Raw genomic sequence first — 13,418 nt, forward strand, 5'->3', positions numbered from 1 at the left:
ATCTATCTGAAAGTGACTTACAAGTTCTTGGTGCCCTCCATCGGTAATGCTGGAATTAAATATGGTGTTGGCCCACCCTTAGCCTTGATACAGCTTCCACTCTTGCAGGCATACGTACTAATCAGGTGCTGAAAGGTTTCATGGGGAATGGTGGCCCATTCTTCACCGAGTGCTGCACAGAGGAGAGGTATCGATGTCGGTCGGTGAGGTCTGGCACGAAGTCGGCGTTCCAAAACATCCCAAAGGTGTTCTATAGGATTCAGGTCAGGACTCTGTGTAGGCCAGTCCATTACAGGGATGTCATTGTCGTGTAATAACTTCCCCACAGGTCTCGCATTCTGAACAGGCGTTCGATCATGTTGAAAGATGCAATCGCCATCCCTGAATTTGCTCTTCAACAATGGGAAGCAAGAAGGTGCTTAAAACATTAATTTAGGCCTGTGTTGTGATAGTGTCACGCAAAACAACTCCTTGAAAAACACGACCACACCAACGCCTCCGAATTTTACTGTTGGCACTACACACGCTGGCAGATGACGCACACCGGCCATTCGCCATACCCACACATTGCCATCGGATTGACACGTTGTGTACCTTTACTCGTCACTCCACGCAACATTTTTCAGCTGTTCAGTAGTCCAATGTTTACGCTCCTTACACCAAGCGAGGCGTCGTTTGGCATTTACCGGCGCGACGTGTAGCTTATGAGCAGCCGCTCGACCAAGAAATGCAGGTTTTATCACCTCCCGCCTAACTGTTACATACTTTCAGTGGATCCTGATGCAGTTTGGAATTCCCGTGTGATGGCCTGGATAGATGTCTGCGTATTACACATTACGACCCTCTTCAACTGTCGACTGTTTCTATCAGTCAACTGACGAGATCCGCCTGTACGCTTTTGTGCTGTACGTGTCCCTTCACGTTTCTACTTCACTATCACATCGGAAACAGTGGACCTAGGCATGTTTAGGAGTGTGGAAATCTCGCGTAGGGACGTATGACACAAGTGACACCCAATCACCTGACCATGTTCGAAGACCGTGAATTCCTCGGAGCGCCCCATTCTGCTCTCTCACGATAACTAATGACTACTGAGGTCGCTGATATGGAGTACCTGGCAGTAGGTGGCAGCACAATGAACCTAATAGGAGAAACGTATGGTTTGGGGGTGTCGGGATACTTTTGATCACATAGTATATATACTCCAAGTTCATAGAGAGCTGTTGGTTTTCTCGATCAGTTCAGGCGCTCTAAAAACCAAAGTAATTTGCACAGTTTTATTGTTAATTATTACTATTATTCCCAGTTCCCAACCAAGCCATAGGATGGCAGGATAAAAAATTGCTCTTTCACCAAAGGTTATAGATTTTTATGAGGAATTTTATAGTACACAAAAAGCAGATGACAATAAATTATTTTTTTTAAAAAATCGCATTCGCGGGCAGTTTTCATAATTCTAAAACATTTTTGGCATATTTTATACTACAGTTAAAGTATGATCACTGATGATAATGTTGATTATGCTATGGTATAAGGATGGTGCTGGTAGTATATGAAAATTATTATGATCATGATGATGGTGGAATGATGTGTATGAATATGGGCTCCTGTGGAACAAAACTTAGAGGCTAAACGGTGTCGAGGCGTAGGAAGAGGAAGGAAGGAAAATTAATGGGTAGTGTGAGGCAGATTGTTGTGATTATGACTGTTAAGAAGGGTATCTGGGGATGAATTCTATATTGGTTGAACTTCTAACGAGGGATGGCGGATAATGCTTAAACTCTCTCTGCCACTGTAGTTTGATGAGCATTTCCTTGACGATCTCGCGTTTGCTAAATGACGGCATGACGAAATGTACTACTCTTCTTTTTATCATTTTCAGCCGGTGCAGAGTTTTGCACAAGGTTCTACCTGTTCAAATTGTTGTGGTAGCTTTCATTAGTAGAGGAGAACTCTGCGTGAACGACAGTGCGACATGTGACACGAAATCTAGGGACCGATAACCCCAGCAGTTTGCTCCCATAAGATCTTATCACAAATTTCGAAACTCAAAATCATTTGTTTTTCAGACATAGCGCAACATTTGGTATTTTTCTTGTTCCCGTCTCGAAATATAAATATGAAGGCAAAAGGTAATTAACACTGGTAACTGATGATTATTTAATACTGAACCTGTATGCAGACCTTGTTTTTCTCAAGGCAGAATTATGCACGTAACCTTAAAAGGGCCGTTTATTTCCCTCGTAAAGGATAGACGTCTAGATGTGACGTCAGCAGGTGCTGACATCAAATTTCTTGGTCCTTTTACATAATACACTCCTGGAAATGGAAAAAAGAACACATTGACACCGGTGTGTCAGACCCAGCATACTTGCTCCGGGCACTGCGAGAGGGCTGTACAAGCAATGATCACATGCACGGCACAGCGGACACACCAGGAACCGCGGTGTTGGCCGTCGAATGGCGCTAGCTGCGCAGCATTCGTGCACCGCCGCCGTCAGTGTCAGCCAGTTTGCCGTGGCATACGGAGCTCCATCGCAGTCTTTAACACTGGTAACATGCCGCGACAGCGTGGACGTGAACCGTATGTCCAGTTGACGGACTTTGAGCGAGGGCGTATAGTGGGCATGCGGGAGGCCGGGTGGACGTACCGCCGAATTGCTCAACACGTGGGGCGTGAGGTCTCCACAGTACATCGATGTTATCGCCAGTGGTCGGCAGAAGGTGCACGTGCCCGTCGACCTGGGACCGGACCGCAGCGACGCACGGATGCACGCCAAGACCGTAGGATCCTACGCAGTGCCGTAGGGGACCGCACCGCCACTTCCCAGCAAATTAGGGACACTGTTGCTCCTCGGGTATCGGCGAGGACCATTCGCAACCGTCTCCATGAACCTGGGCTACGGTCCCGCACACCGTTAGGCCGTCTTCCGCTCACGCCCCAACATCGTGCAGCCCGCCTCCAGTGGTGTCGCGACAGACGTGAATGGAGGGACGAATGGAGACGTGTCGTCTTCAGCGATGAGAGTCACTTCTGCCTTGGTGCCAATGATGGTCGTATGTGTGTTTGGTGCCGTGCAGGTGAGCGCCACAATCAGGACTGCATACGACCGAGGCACACAGTGCCTACACCCGGCATCATGGTGTGGGGAGCGATCTCCTACACTGGCCGTACACCTCTGGTGATCGTCGAGGGGACACTGAATAGTGCACGGTACATCCAAACCGTCATCGAACCCATCGTTCTAGCATTCCTAGACCGGCAAGGGAACTTGCTGTTCCAACAGGACAATGCACGTCCGCATGTATCCCGTGCCACCCAACGTGCTCTAGAAGGTGTAAGTCAACTACCCTGGCCAGCAAGATCTTCGGATCTGTCCCCCATTGAGCATGTTTGGGACTGGATGAAGCGTCGTCTCAGGCGGTCTCCACGTCCAGCACGAACGCTGGTCCAACTGAGGCGCCAGGTGGAAATGGCATGGCAAGCCGTTCCACAGGACTACATCCAGCATCTCTACGATCGTCTCCATGGGAGAATAGCAGCCTGCATTGCTGCGAAAGGTGGATATACACTGTACTAGTGCCGACGTTGTGCCTGTGTCTATGTGCCTGTGGTTTTGTCAGTGTGATCATGTGATGTATCTGACCCCAGGAATGTGTCAATAAAATTTCCCCTTCCTGGGACAATGAATTCACGGTGTTCTTATTTCAATTTCCAGGAGTATATATCGCACTCAAACGACTCGTTTTGGAGACTTTTTTAGTGCAATTCATCAAATGAACTGCATGTTACCGTTCTACGCAAACACTGAATTTAGCACTGCGAAATTGCAGTTGCATGATTTGCTTCTATCAGCAAATCAGACATCCAACCCAGCACCCGACCATGTCTTCTGCGTGCTTCCCTTTCTTGTCAAGCAGTGTGTTTTGGAGTAATACTAAAAAATAGCATGAAATGAGACGAAGAAATTATTAGGCATGGCATGAGTACTATGTTTTGGAAGTGGTCTTGGAAAATGCAGTGGATCAGAGGAGAAAATCAAAAGTTTTCTTCCAGAGGTTGGAGTCTTTAACGAACAGGCAAGACAATTCAGAGTATGCAAGAACTCAGAGACGCGTTGCTGGAATAGTTAAGCGTTCAGTGTAGCCCACACAAAAGTGTAACAGAAAAAATCGGGAAACGGAAAGGGAACGCTTGTAACTAAGACGACGTGTTTGTCGAGAAATTGCATTTGCAGAAGACTGTGATTATTTTGTTGTCGCCAAATTGAAGGTTATCTCGCGCAACAACCATGAGCGTATGTTACGAATGCTTAAGGCAGGCACGGAGACATATATAGACAGTCGTTCGTCCCTCCCTCAGTACATGTATGGAATAGGACAGAAAATCGGAAAAAAGGAACGAAATATTATCCGCCACGCAGTGTACAGCGACTTGTGAACTGTATTCGAAGCTGTAGATGTATGTGTGTTTTTTATTTGTCTTTCATGCGCCTTTTTCGTCGCATGTGAGTTGTAATACAAAGTCTGCCAGTTGCAATTTATCATTTCCAAACTTTGAAATAAAAGACGACTTCCAAACCCTTGGCTATGGAAAGTTCTTTCACGAAACAAAAAGTATCGCTCCTTCTCATTTTGTATTCTCTCTGCTTGCGGTCATCATCAGTTATTTTTGCCGCGTGGGCTAGCCGCGCGGTCTGGGGCGGCTTGCACGGTTCGTGCAGCTCCCCCCGTCGGAGGTTCAAATCCTCCCTCGGTCATATGTGTGTGTGTGTGTGTGTGTGTGTGTGTGTGTGTGTGTGTGTGTTGTCCTTAGGGTAAGTTAGTTTAAGTTAGAGTAAGTAGTGTGTAAGCTTAGGGACCGATAACCTCAGCAGTTTGGTCCCATAGGATCTTACCACAAATTTCCAAATCAGTTATTTTGCCATCCAAATAACTAGACTCATCTGTTACTCTTATTGTGATGGTTTAATTTCATTTCTTCTTCATTGTCTGATTTTATTCTACTACGTTCCATTACCTTTGTTTTACTTTTATTGACAGTAATCTTACCAGTTTGTTTCCAAAGTACTAAATATTCCGATCGGTCTCTGACGAAATTACAGTGAAATCGCTAACCGTAAAATTTGTACTCGCTCTCCCTTTTATTCTCTTACCAAATTTCTGCTTGGTTTCCCGTACTGTTTTTTCAATGTTCTGAATAAATTACTTCGGGGGTAAGTTACAAGGCTTCCTCCTTTCTCAATTACAGGCTCCCTACGGTGTCCCCCGATTCCTACAACTAGTCTGGTTTCTGTAGGATCCGCTTGTACAGCGCAACGTGCTAACTTGCGAGAGAGGGCAGTGAGCCAGATCGGGTCCATGTGGAGGGTTACCGACCGTAGGTTGATTCATTACCCAGACTCAATGTAGGTTTTAGTGGTTTACCAGTCTCCTTTAGGCAAATGTTTGCATCAACCCCAATTACTCCTACAGAGCCTGCGATACGCGAACAGTTAAAATACGATGACACACAGTACAAAGTTTACACAATTCACAGACAAATGACACACAAGTCATCCCTCCCTTACATTACTTTGACGACCTCATAGAAGGAGATTCCACCACGTATTTAAATAATAAAATAGAATTTGTAGGAGAGCTGACACAAACGAAATTAAAATACTCCAAACGAGTCAAAAATCCGTAGTATGGAGGAAAAACTGGACGAAAACCAAAAGAAATGGGAAGAACATCTATAAAGAATGCATCCATGGAGACAACCATGTCAGATAAAGAACTTTAAACCAAAAGGGAAATGACATCCTGACAGACTGAGATAATAATGTGAACCGTAACAGGCCACAATTCGCCAAACATGGAAAATTCAGAAGAAGAAGAAGATTTTTGAAGCCGGAAATAGCGGACCGCTGTTGGACGACAGAAGGTAGGGAAAAGTAGAAAAAGAGTAGTCTGTACAAGATCGGTATAAAATTTTTCTCAATGTATTTTATCCCTGCTTCCTTCAGAATTTCAAAGAGGTTAACCACGTCAACATTGTCAAAAGCTTCCCTTAAATATGCAAATGCTGATTTACATGGATTGCATACGTGGTGTAGAGATAGCGTCTTTGATTAATAATCAAAACGCCCTAGGTGCCGGATTCTAACGATAACACTTCTAAAATTTTGAATAAAAAGCATCAGCAATGGCGGTCGAAAACTTCCACGTCACGCTCATTCTATTAGGGCCTTGTCACAATGGTGGAGGAGGGGACAGAGGTTGAGGTCGCTCCCTTAAGCACGCGGTGTCCAGTAATGTATATCAAATGACATGTGGCCTGTAAATGAAAAATGTGTCATCCTGAGCTCGCCATTGGCAAAAGGCAGTTACTGGACCACTTATTGGTCTCACCGCGGACTTCTAGTACTCAGCCACACACAATTGATATCATCAGAGTGTACGGGCCTGAATATGGCGTTGACGCAACGTCGAAACTAGTAGCCAAATAAATATGAAATCTTAAGTACAGCTGGAGGAGTTTAATTTTTAATAAAAAGATCAGTTCTGCTTTATGAAAGGTAAAAGCACCAGACAGGCAGTTCCCATGCGGTGGTTGATAATTGAAGTCATACTGAGGCAAAATCAAGACACGTTAATAAGTTCTGACTAATAGAGAGAAGTTCAACAGTGTGAAATGGGCAAGATGTTCGAAATTCTGAGAAAAATAGGAGTAAGCTATAGGAAAATACAGATAATATACAATATGTACCAAAACCAAGAAGAAAGAACGAGGTCTGAAGACCAAGAAAGACGAGCCCAGTTTAAATAGGGTTAAGAGAGGACATACTCTTTCGCCCCTACTGTTCAGTCTACACATCGAACAAGCAATGTTGGGAAAAATAAGTGTTAAAATGCGATTAAAATACCATTAATTATAAGATTCACTGACAAAATTGCCATCCTTATTGATAATGTGCAGGAATTACAGGATCTGTTGCATAGGATGAACAGTATAATGAGTATAGAATATGGTTTGAGAGTAAATTGAGGAAAGACAAAAGTAATGAGAAGTAGCAGAAATGAGAGCAGCCAGATAGTTAACATCAAAACTGGTGATCACGAAGCAGATGGAGTTAAGGCTATGAGAATGCACGTTTGGGTCACAGCATTGTATGGTAGGGAAACATGGGCTGAAGGATAACCGCAGCAGAAAACCGAAACATTTGAGATGTGGTGCTGCAAAAGAATGTTGAAAAATAGGTGGACCGATAAGGTAAGAAGTGAGGAGGTTCTTTGCAGAACCGACAACGAGAGAATATATGGACAACACTGAAAAGAAGAAGGGACAGGGAATAGCTGCCATGGCACTAGATGGTTCCACAGAGGGTGAAAAATGTATAGGAAGACAGGGTTGGGTATATGTTGAGCAAGTAATTGAGCACGTAGGTTGCAATTGCTACGCTGAGAATAAAAGGTTGGTGCAAGTGAGGAATTAGTGGCGGGTCGTATGAAACAAGTTAAAAGACTAATGATTAAAATAGTAAGGATTAACCTACGCTAAAGGAAAAAAACGAGGGTAGTCGAACTAAATCAGAAGCTGTTGAGTGAAGTAGATCACTAAATGGTTCAAATGGCTCTGAACACTATAGGACTTAACATCTGAGGTCATCAGTCTCCTAGAACTTAGAACTACTTTTTTTTTTTGGTCATCAGTCTACTGACTGGTTTGATGCGGCCCGCCATGAATTCCTTTCCTGTGCTACCCTCTTCATCTCAGAGTAGCACTTGCAACCTACGTCCTCAATTATTTGCTTGACGTATTCCAATCTCTGTCTTCCTCTACAGTTTTTGCCCTCTACAGCTCCCTCTAGTACCATGGAAGTCATTCCCTCATGTCTTAGCAGATGTCCTATCATCCTGTCCCTTCTCCTAATCAGTGTTTTCCACATATTCCTTTCCTCTTCGATTCTGCGTAGAACCTCCTCATTCCTTACCTTATCAGTCCACCTAATTTTCAACATTCGTCTATAGCACCACATCTCAAATGCTTCGATTCTCTTCTGTTCCGGTTTTCCCACAGTCCATGTTTCACTACCATACAATGCTGTATTCAAGACGTACACCCTCAGAAATTTCTTCCTCAAATTAAGGCCGGTATTTGATATTAGTAGACTTCTCTTGGCCAGAAATGCCTTTTTTGCCATAGCGAGCCTGCTTTTGACGTCCTCCTTGCTCCGTCCGTCATTGTTTATTTTACTGCCTAGGTAGCAGAATTCCTTAACTTCATTGACTTCGTGACCATCAATCCTGATGTTAAGTTTCTTGCTGTTCTCATTTCTACTACTTCTCATTACCTTCGTCTTTCTCCGATTTACTCTCAAACCATACTGTGTACTCATTAGACTGTTCATTCCGTTCAGCAGACCATTTAATTCTTCTTCACTTTCACTCAGGATAGCAATGTCATCAGCGAATCGTATCATTGATACCGTTTCACCTTGTATTTTAATTCCACTCCTGAACCTTTCTTTTATTTCCATCATTGCTTCCTCGATGTACAGATTGAAGAGTAGGGGCGAAAGGCTACAGCCTTGTCTTACTCCCTTCTTAATACGAGCACTTCGTTCTTGATCGTCCACTCTTATTATTCCCTCTTGGTTGTTGTACATATTGTATATGACCCGTCTCTCTCTATAGCTTACCCCTACTTTTTTCAGTATCTCGAACAGCTTGCACCATTTTATATTGTCGAACGCTTTTTCCAGGTCGACAAATCCTATGAACGTGTCTTGCTTTTTCTTTAGCCTTGCTTCCATTATTAGCCGTAACGTCAGAATTGCCTCTCTCGTGCCTTTACTTTTCCTAAAGCCAAACTGATCGTCACCTAGCGCATTCTCAATTTTCTTTTCCAATCTTCTGTATATTATTCTTGTAAGCAGCTTCTATGGATGAGCTGTTAAGCTGATTGTGCGATAATTCTCGCACTTGTCAGCTCTTGCCGTCTTCGGAATTGTGTGGATGATGCTTTTCCGAAAGTCAGATGGCATGTCGCCAGACTCATATATTCTACACACCAACGTAAATAGTCGTTTTGTTGCAACTTCCCCTAATGATTTTAGAAATTCTGATGGAATGTTATCTATCCCTTCTGCCTTATTTGACCGTAAGTCCTCCAAAGCTCTTTTAAATTCAGATTCAAATACTGGATCCCCTATCTCTTCTAAATCGACTCCTGTTTCTTCTTCTATCACATCAGGCAAATCTTCACCCTCAGAGGCTTTCAATGTATTCTTTCCACCTATCTGCTATCTCCTCTGCATTTAACAATGGAATTCCCGTTGCACTCTTAATGTTACCACCGTTGCTTTTAATGTCACCAAATGTTGTTTTGACTTTCCTGTATGCTGAGTCTATCCTCCCGACAATCATATCTTTTTCGATGTCTTCACATTTTTCCTGCCGCCATTACGTCTTACCTTCCCTGCGCTTCCTATTTATTTCATTCCTCAGCGACTTGTATTTCCCTATTCCTGATTTTCCCGGAACATGTTTGTACTTCCTCCTTTCATCAATCAACTGAAGTATTTCTTCTGTTACCCATGGTTTCTTCGCAGCTACCTTCTTTGTACCTATGTTTTCCTTCCCAACTTCTGTGATGGCCGTTTTTAGAGACGTCCATTCCTCTTCAACTGTGTTGCCTACTGCGCTATTCCTTATTGCTGTATCTATAGCGTTAGAGAACTTCAAACGTATCTCGCCATTCCTTAGAACTTCCGTATCCCACTTCTTAGCGTACTGATTCTTCCTGACTAATGTCTTGAACTTCAGCCTACTCTTCATCACTACTATATTGTGATCTGAGTCTATATCTGCTCCTGGGTACGCCTTACAATCCTGTATCTGATTTCGGAATCTCTGTCTGACCTTGATGTAATCTAATGGAAATCTTGCCGTATCTCCCGGCCTTATCCAAGTATACCTTTTCCTCTTGTGATTCTTGAACAGGGTATTCGCTATTACTAGCTGAAACTTGTTACAGAACTCAATTAGTCTTTCTCCTCTTTCATCTTCCCGGCGGGATCAGGGATTTTCTCTGCCTCGTGATGGCTGGGCGTTGTGTGTTGTCCTTAGGTTAGTTAGGTTTAAGTAGTTCTAAGTTCTAGGGGACTGATGACCATAGATGTTAAGTCCCACAGTGCTCAGAGCCATTTCCTCTTTCATTCCTTGTCCCAAGCCCATATTCTCCTGTAACCTTTTCTTCTACTCCTTCCCCTACAACTACATTCCAGTCGCCCATGACTATTAGTTTTTCGTCCCCCTTTACATACTGCATTACCCTTTCAATATCCTCATACACGTTCTCTATCTGTTCATCTTCGGCTTGCGACGTCGGCATGTATACCTGAACTATCGTTGTCGGTGTTGGTCTGCTGTCGATTCTGATTAGAACAACCCGGTCATTGAACTGTTCACAGTAACACACCCTCTGCCCTACCTTCCTATTCATAACGAATCCTACGCCTGTTATACTGTTTTCTGCTGCTGTTGATATTACCCGATACTCATCTGACCAGAAATCCTTGTCTTCCTTCCACTTCACTTCACTAACCCCTACTATATCTAGATTGAGCCTTTGCATTTCCCTTTTCAGATTTTCTAGTTTCCCTACCACGTTCAAGCTTCTGACATTCCACGCCCCGACTCGTAGAACATTATGCTTTCGTTGATTATTCAATCTTCTTCTCATGGTAACCTCTCCCTTGGCAGTCGCCTCCCGGAGATCCGAATGGGGGACTATTCCGGAATCTTTTGCCAATGGAGATATCATCATGATACTTCTTCAACTACAGGCCACATGTCCTGTGGATGCACGTTACGTGTCTTTAACACAGTGGTTTCCATTGCCTTCTGCATCCTCATGTAGTTGATAATTGCTGATTCTTCCGCCTTTAGGGGCAATTTCCCACCCCTAGGACAAGAGAGTGCCCTGAACCTCTTTCCGCTCCTCCGCCCTCTTTGACAAGGCCTTTGGCAGAATGAGGCTGACTTCTTATGCCGGAAGTCTTCGGCCGCCAATGCTGATTATTTATCAAAATTTAGGCAGTGGAGGGGATCGAACCCTGCACCGAAGACGTTTTAATTATGAATAAAAGACTATACCCCTAGACCACGGAGTCTACTTAAACCTAGCTAACCTAAGGACATCATACACTTCCATTCCCGAGGCAGGATTCGAACCTGCGACTGTAGCGGTCGCACTGTTCCAGGCTGTAGCGCCTAGAACCGCTCGTCCACCCCGGCCGCCCAGATCAGTAAATAAAACGTTAAAAGCATTAGATTACTTTTTACGTAGGAAGCAAAACAACTACTATGGGCAAGTCAGAAACCGTATAAAATGCACTTCTGAAAAAAAAGGAAACAGTTACTACCAAATATAAATCTAGTTATCCTAAATATTTTCTGAAAGTATTTGTCCGGAATATAGCCCAGTTTGGGAGTGAAACGTCGATGTTAATCAGTTCATTAATGAAGAAAGTATAAGTTTTTGAAAAGTAGTGCTACAGAATAAAGCTGACAGGTAGATCGAACTAGAAACGAGGAGATACTGAATAGAAATTCGGAGAAAATAAGTGTAATGGGACCTCTTGAGTAACAGAATGGTTGATAGAGCTTGTCCTAATGCACCATGGAATAGTCAGTTTGGTAATGGAAGTGTGTTTGTGGGGTGGGGCATTGGGGGCGGGGGTAAAATTATTGGCGGAGACCAAGACTTGAACACAGTAAGGACGTCCAAATTTCTGTAGATTGTAGAAATTACATAGAGAGCAAGAGGCTTGTGAAGGATAGACCAGAGTGGAGGGCTGTATCAGACAAACGCTTAGACTGAAGACGACAAAAGCACCGTCTGTGTAATTTGGGGCCTAAATCAACGTCTTATATAATTACTTACTTACTTACTCACTGGTCATACCGGACTCGAGAGTCCATTACCGCAGCAACGTATTTTCGCCATCTGTCCCTGTCTTGGGCTATTTCCTTCCATTAACCTTCAATACCTAGGCTCCTCAAATCAGCCTTCACATTGTCCTCCCATCTGCGACTCGGTCTCCCCACAGGACCTTTTTCCTCTAGGTGCCCTATCAGTACTCTGCGCGCTGCCCTGCCCTCATCCATTCGAGCTACGTGACCAGCCCATCGCAGCCTATGTGATTTAGAGATACTGATTATGTCAGGGCTTGAATAGAGTTCGTGAACCTCTTCGTTATGAAGTTTTCGCCACTCTCCGCTAATGTCATCCTTTTTTGCTGCGAAAATTTTCCTCAAAATTTTGTTTTCAAATGCTCGAAACCGGCTTTTCATTTTGCACAGTGAGAGACCAAGTCTCACACCCATACAGCATAACTGGTAAGATAATAGTTTTGTATATTCTAATCTTTAAATTCCTAGACAATATCCGTGATGAAAGTAATCTATTCAGTGAGAAGTAGCACGCATTTGCCGCCAGTAATCTCTTCTTCACTTCGGATTCAATTTCATTTGTCGAAGTGATTACCACGACTAGATACTTAAATGTGTTCACTTTTTCAAACTGCGTGTCTCCAACTCTTAACATTTCCTGATCTACTGCTGTTGGCTTCTAGTAGTAACCAGGTATTTAGTTTTGTCTTCACTTATCCTTAGACCTACATCTTCCCTAGCCTTGATTAACGCATTGGCATTTGCTGTTACAAATTCTTTCCTATCGCTAATGATGTTTAGATCGTCTGCTTACCCTAACATCTTAATATTTCCATTTAACTCCACACCCTCTGAATTATCTGCTGCCATTCGTACAATGTATTCTAGGACTAAATTAAAAAGTAGCGGAGACAGGGCATCTTCCTGCTTAAATCCGTTCTTTATTACAAATTCTTCTGAGTCCAATTTCCCCACGCGTACTCTACCTTTCGTGTTTTTCAAACTCGCTTCCATAAGTCTAACACACTTCTTTGGTATTCCAAGTTCCAAAAGAATTCTGTACAATTTTGCTTGCAATACTGAATCATATGCTTTCGTAAAATCTTATACAATAGCGACGGATAACTACATTGCCGGAATAAAAATTAGTACACCCCTTTAGGAACAGGGTTGAACAGCTCAACTAGTAGTACAAAAGGTACCCTCTGCCACACACTATTAGCCAGCTTGCTGTGTATGAGGTAGATATAGATGTTACGAGTTCACTCAAGATTTATTGCTGCAACAGTGCATATGAAGTACACAAAATGGCTACATTTACAGATCAATACCGCAAGGGTTCTGAAGTACGAGGTGTCGATCCATGCTCAAACACCCATAGCAGTACGTGATGAAAGCCTCCAGGGGCGGCAGTGCAGGCGCTGACTCCGGCATCCAGCCGACTGTACATTTATCGAATATGTCGTGGAATATGTTAT

The sequence above is a fragment of the Schistocerca gregaria genome, chromosome 2 (genome assembly GCF_023897955.1).
Source record: "Schistocerca gregaria isolate iqSchGreg1 chromosome 2, iqSchGreg1.2, whole genome shotgun sequence".
Taxonomy (NCBI): domain Eukaryota; kingdom Metazoa; phylum Arthropoda; class Insecta; order Orthoptera; family Acrididae; genus Schistocerca; species Schistocerca gregaria.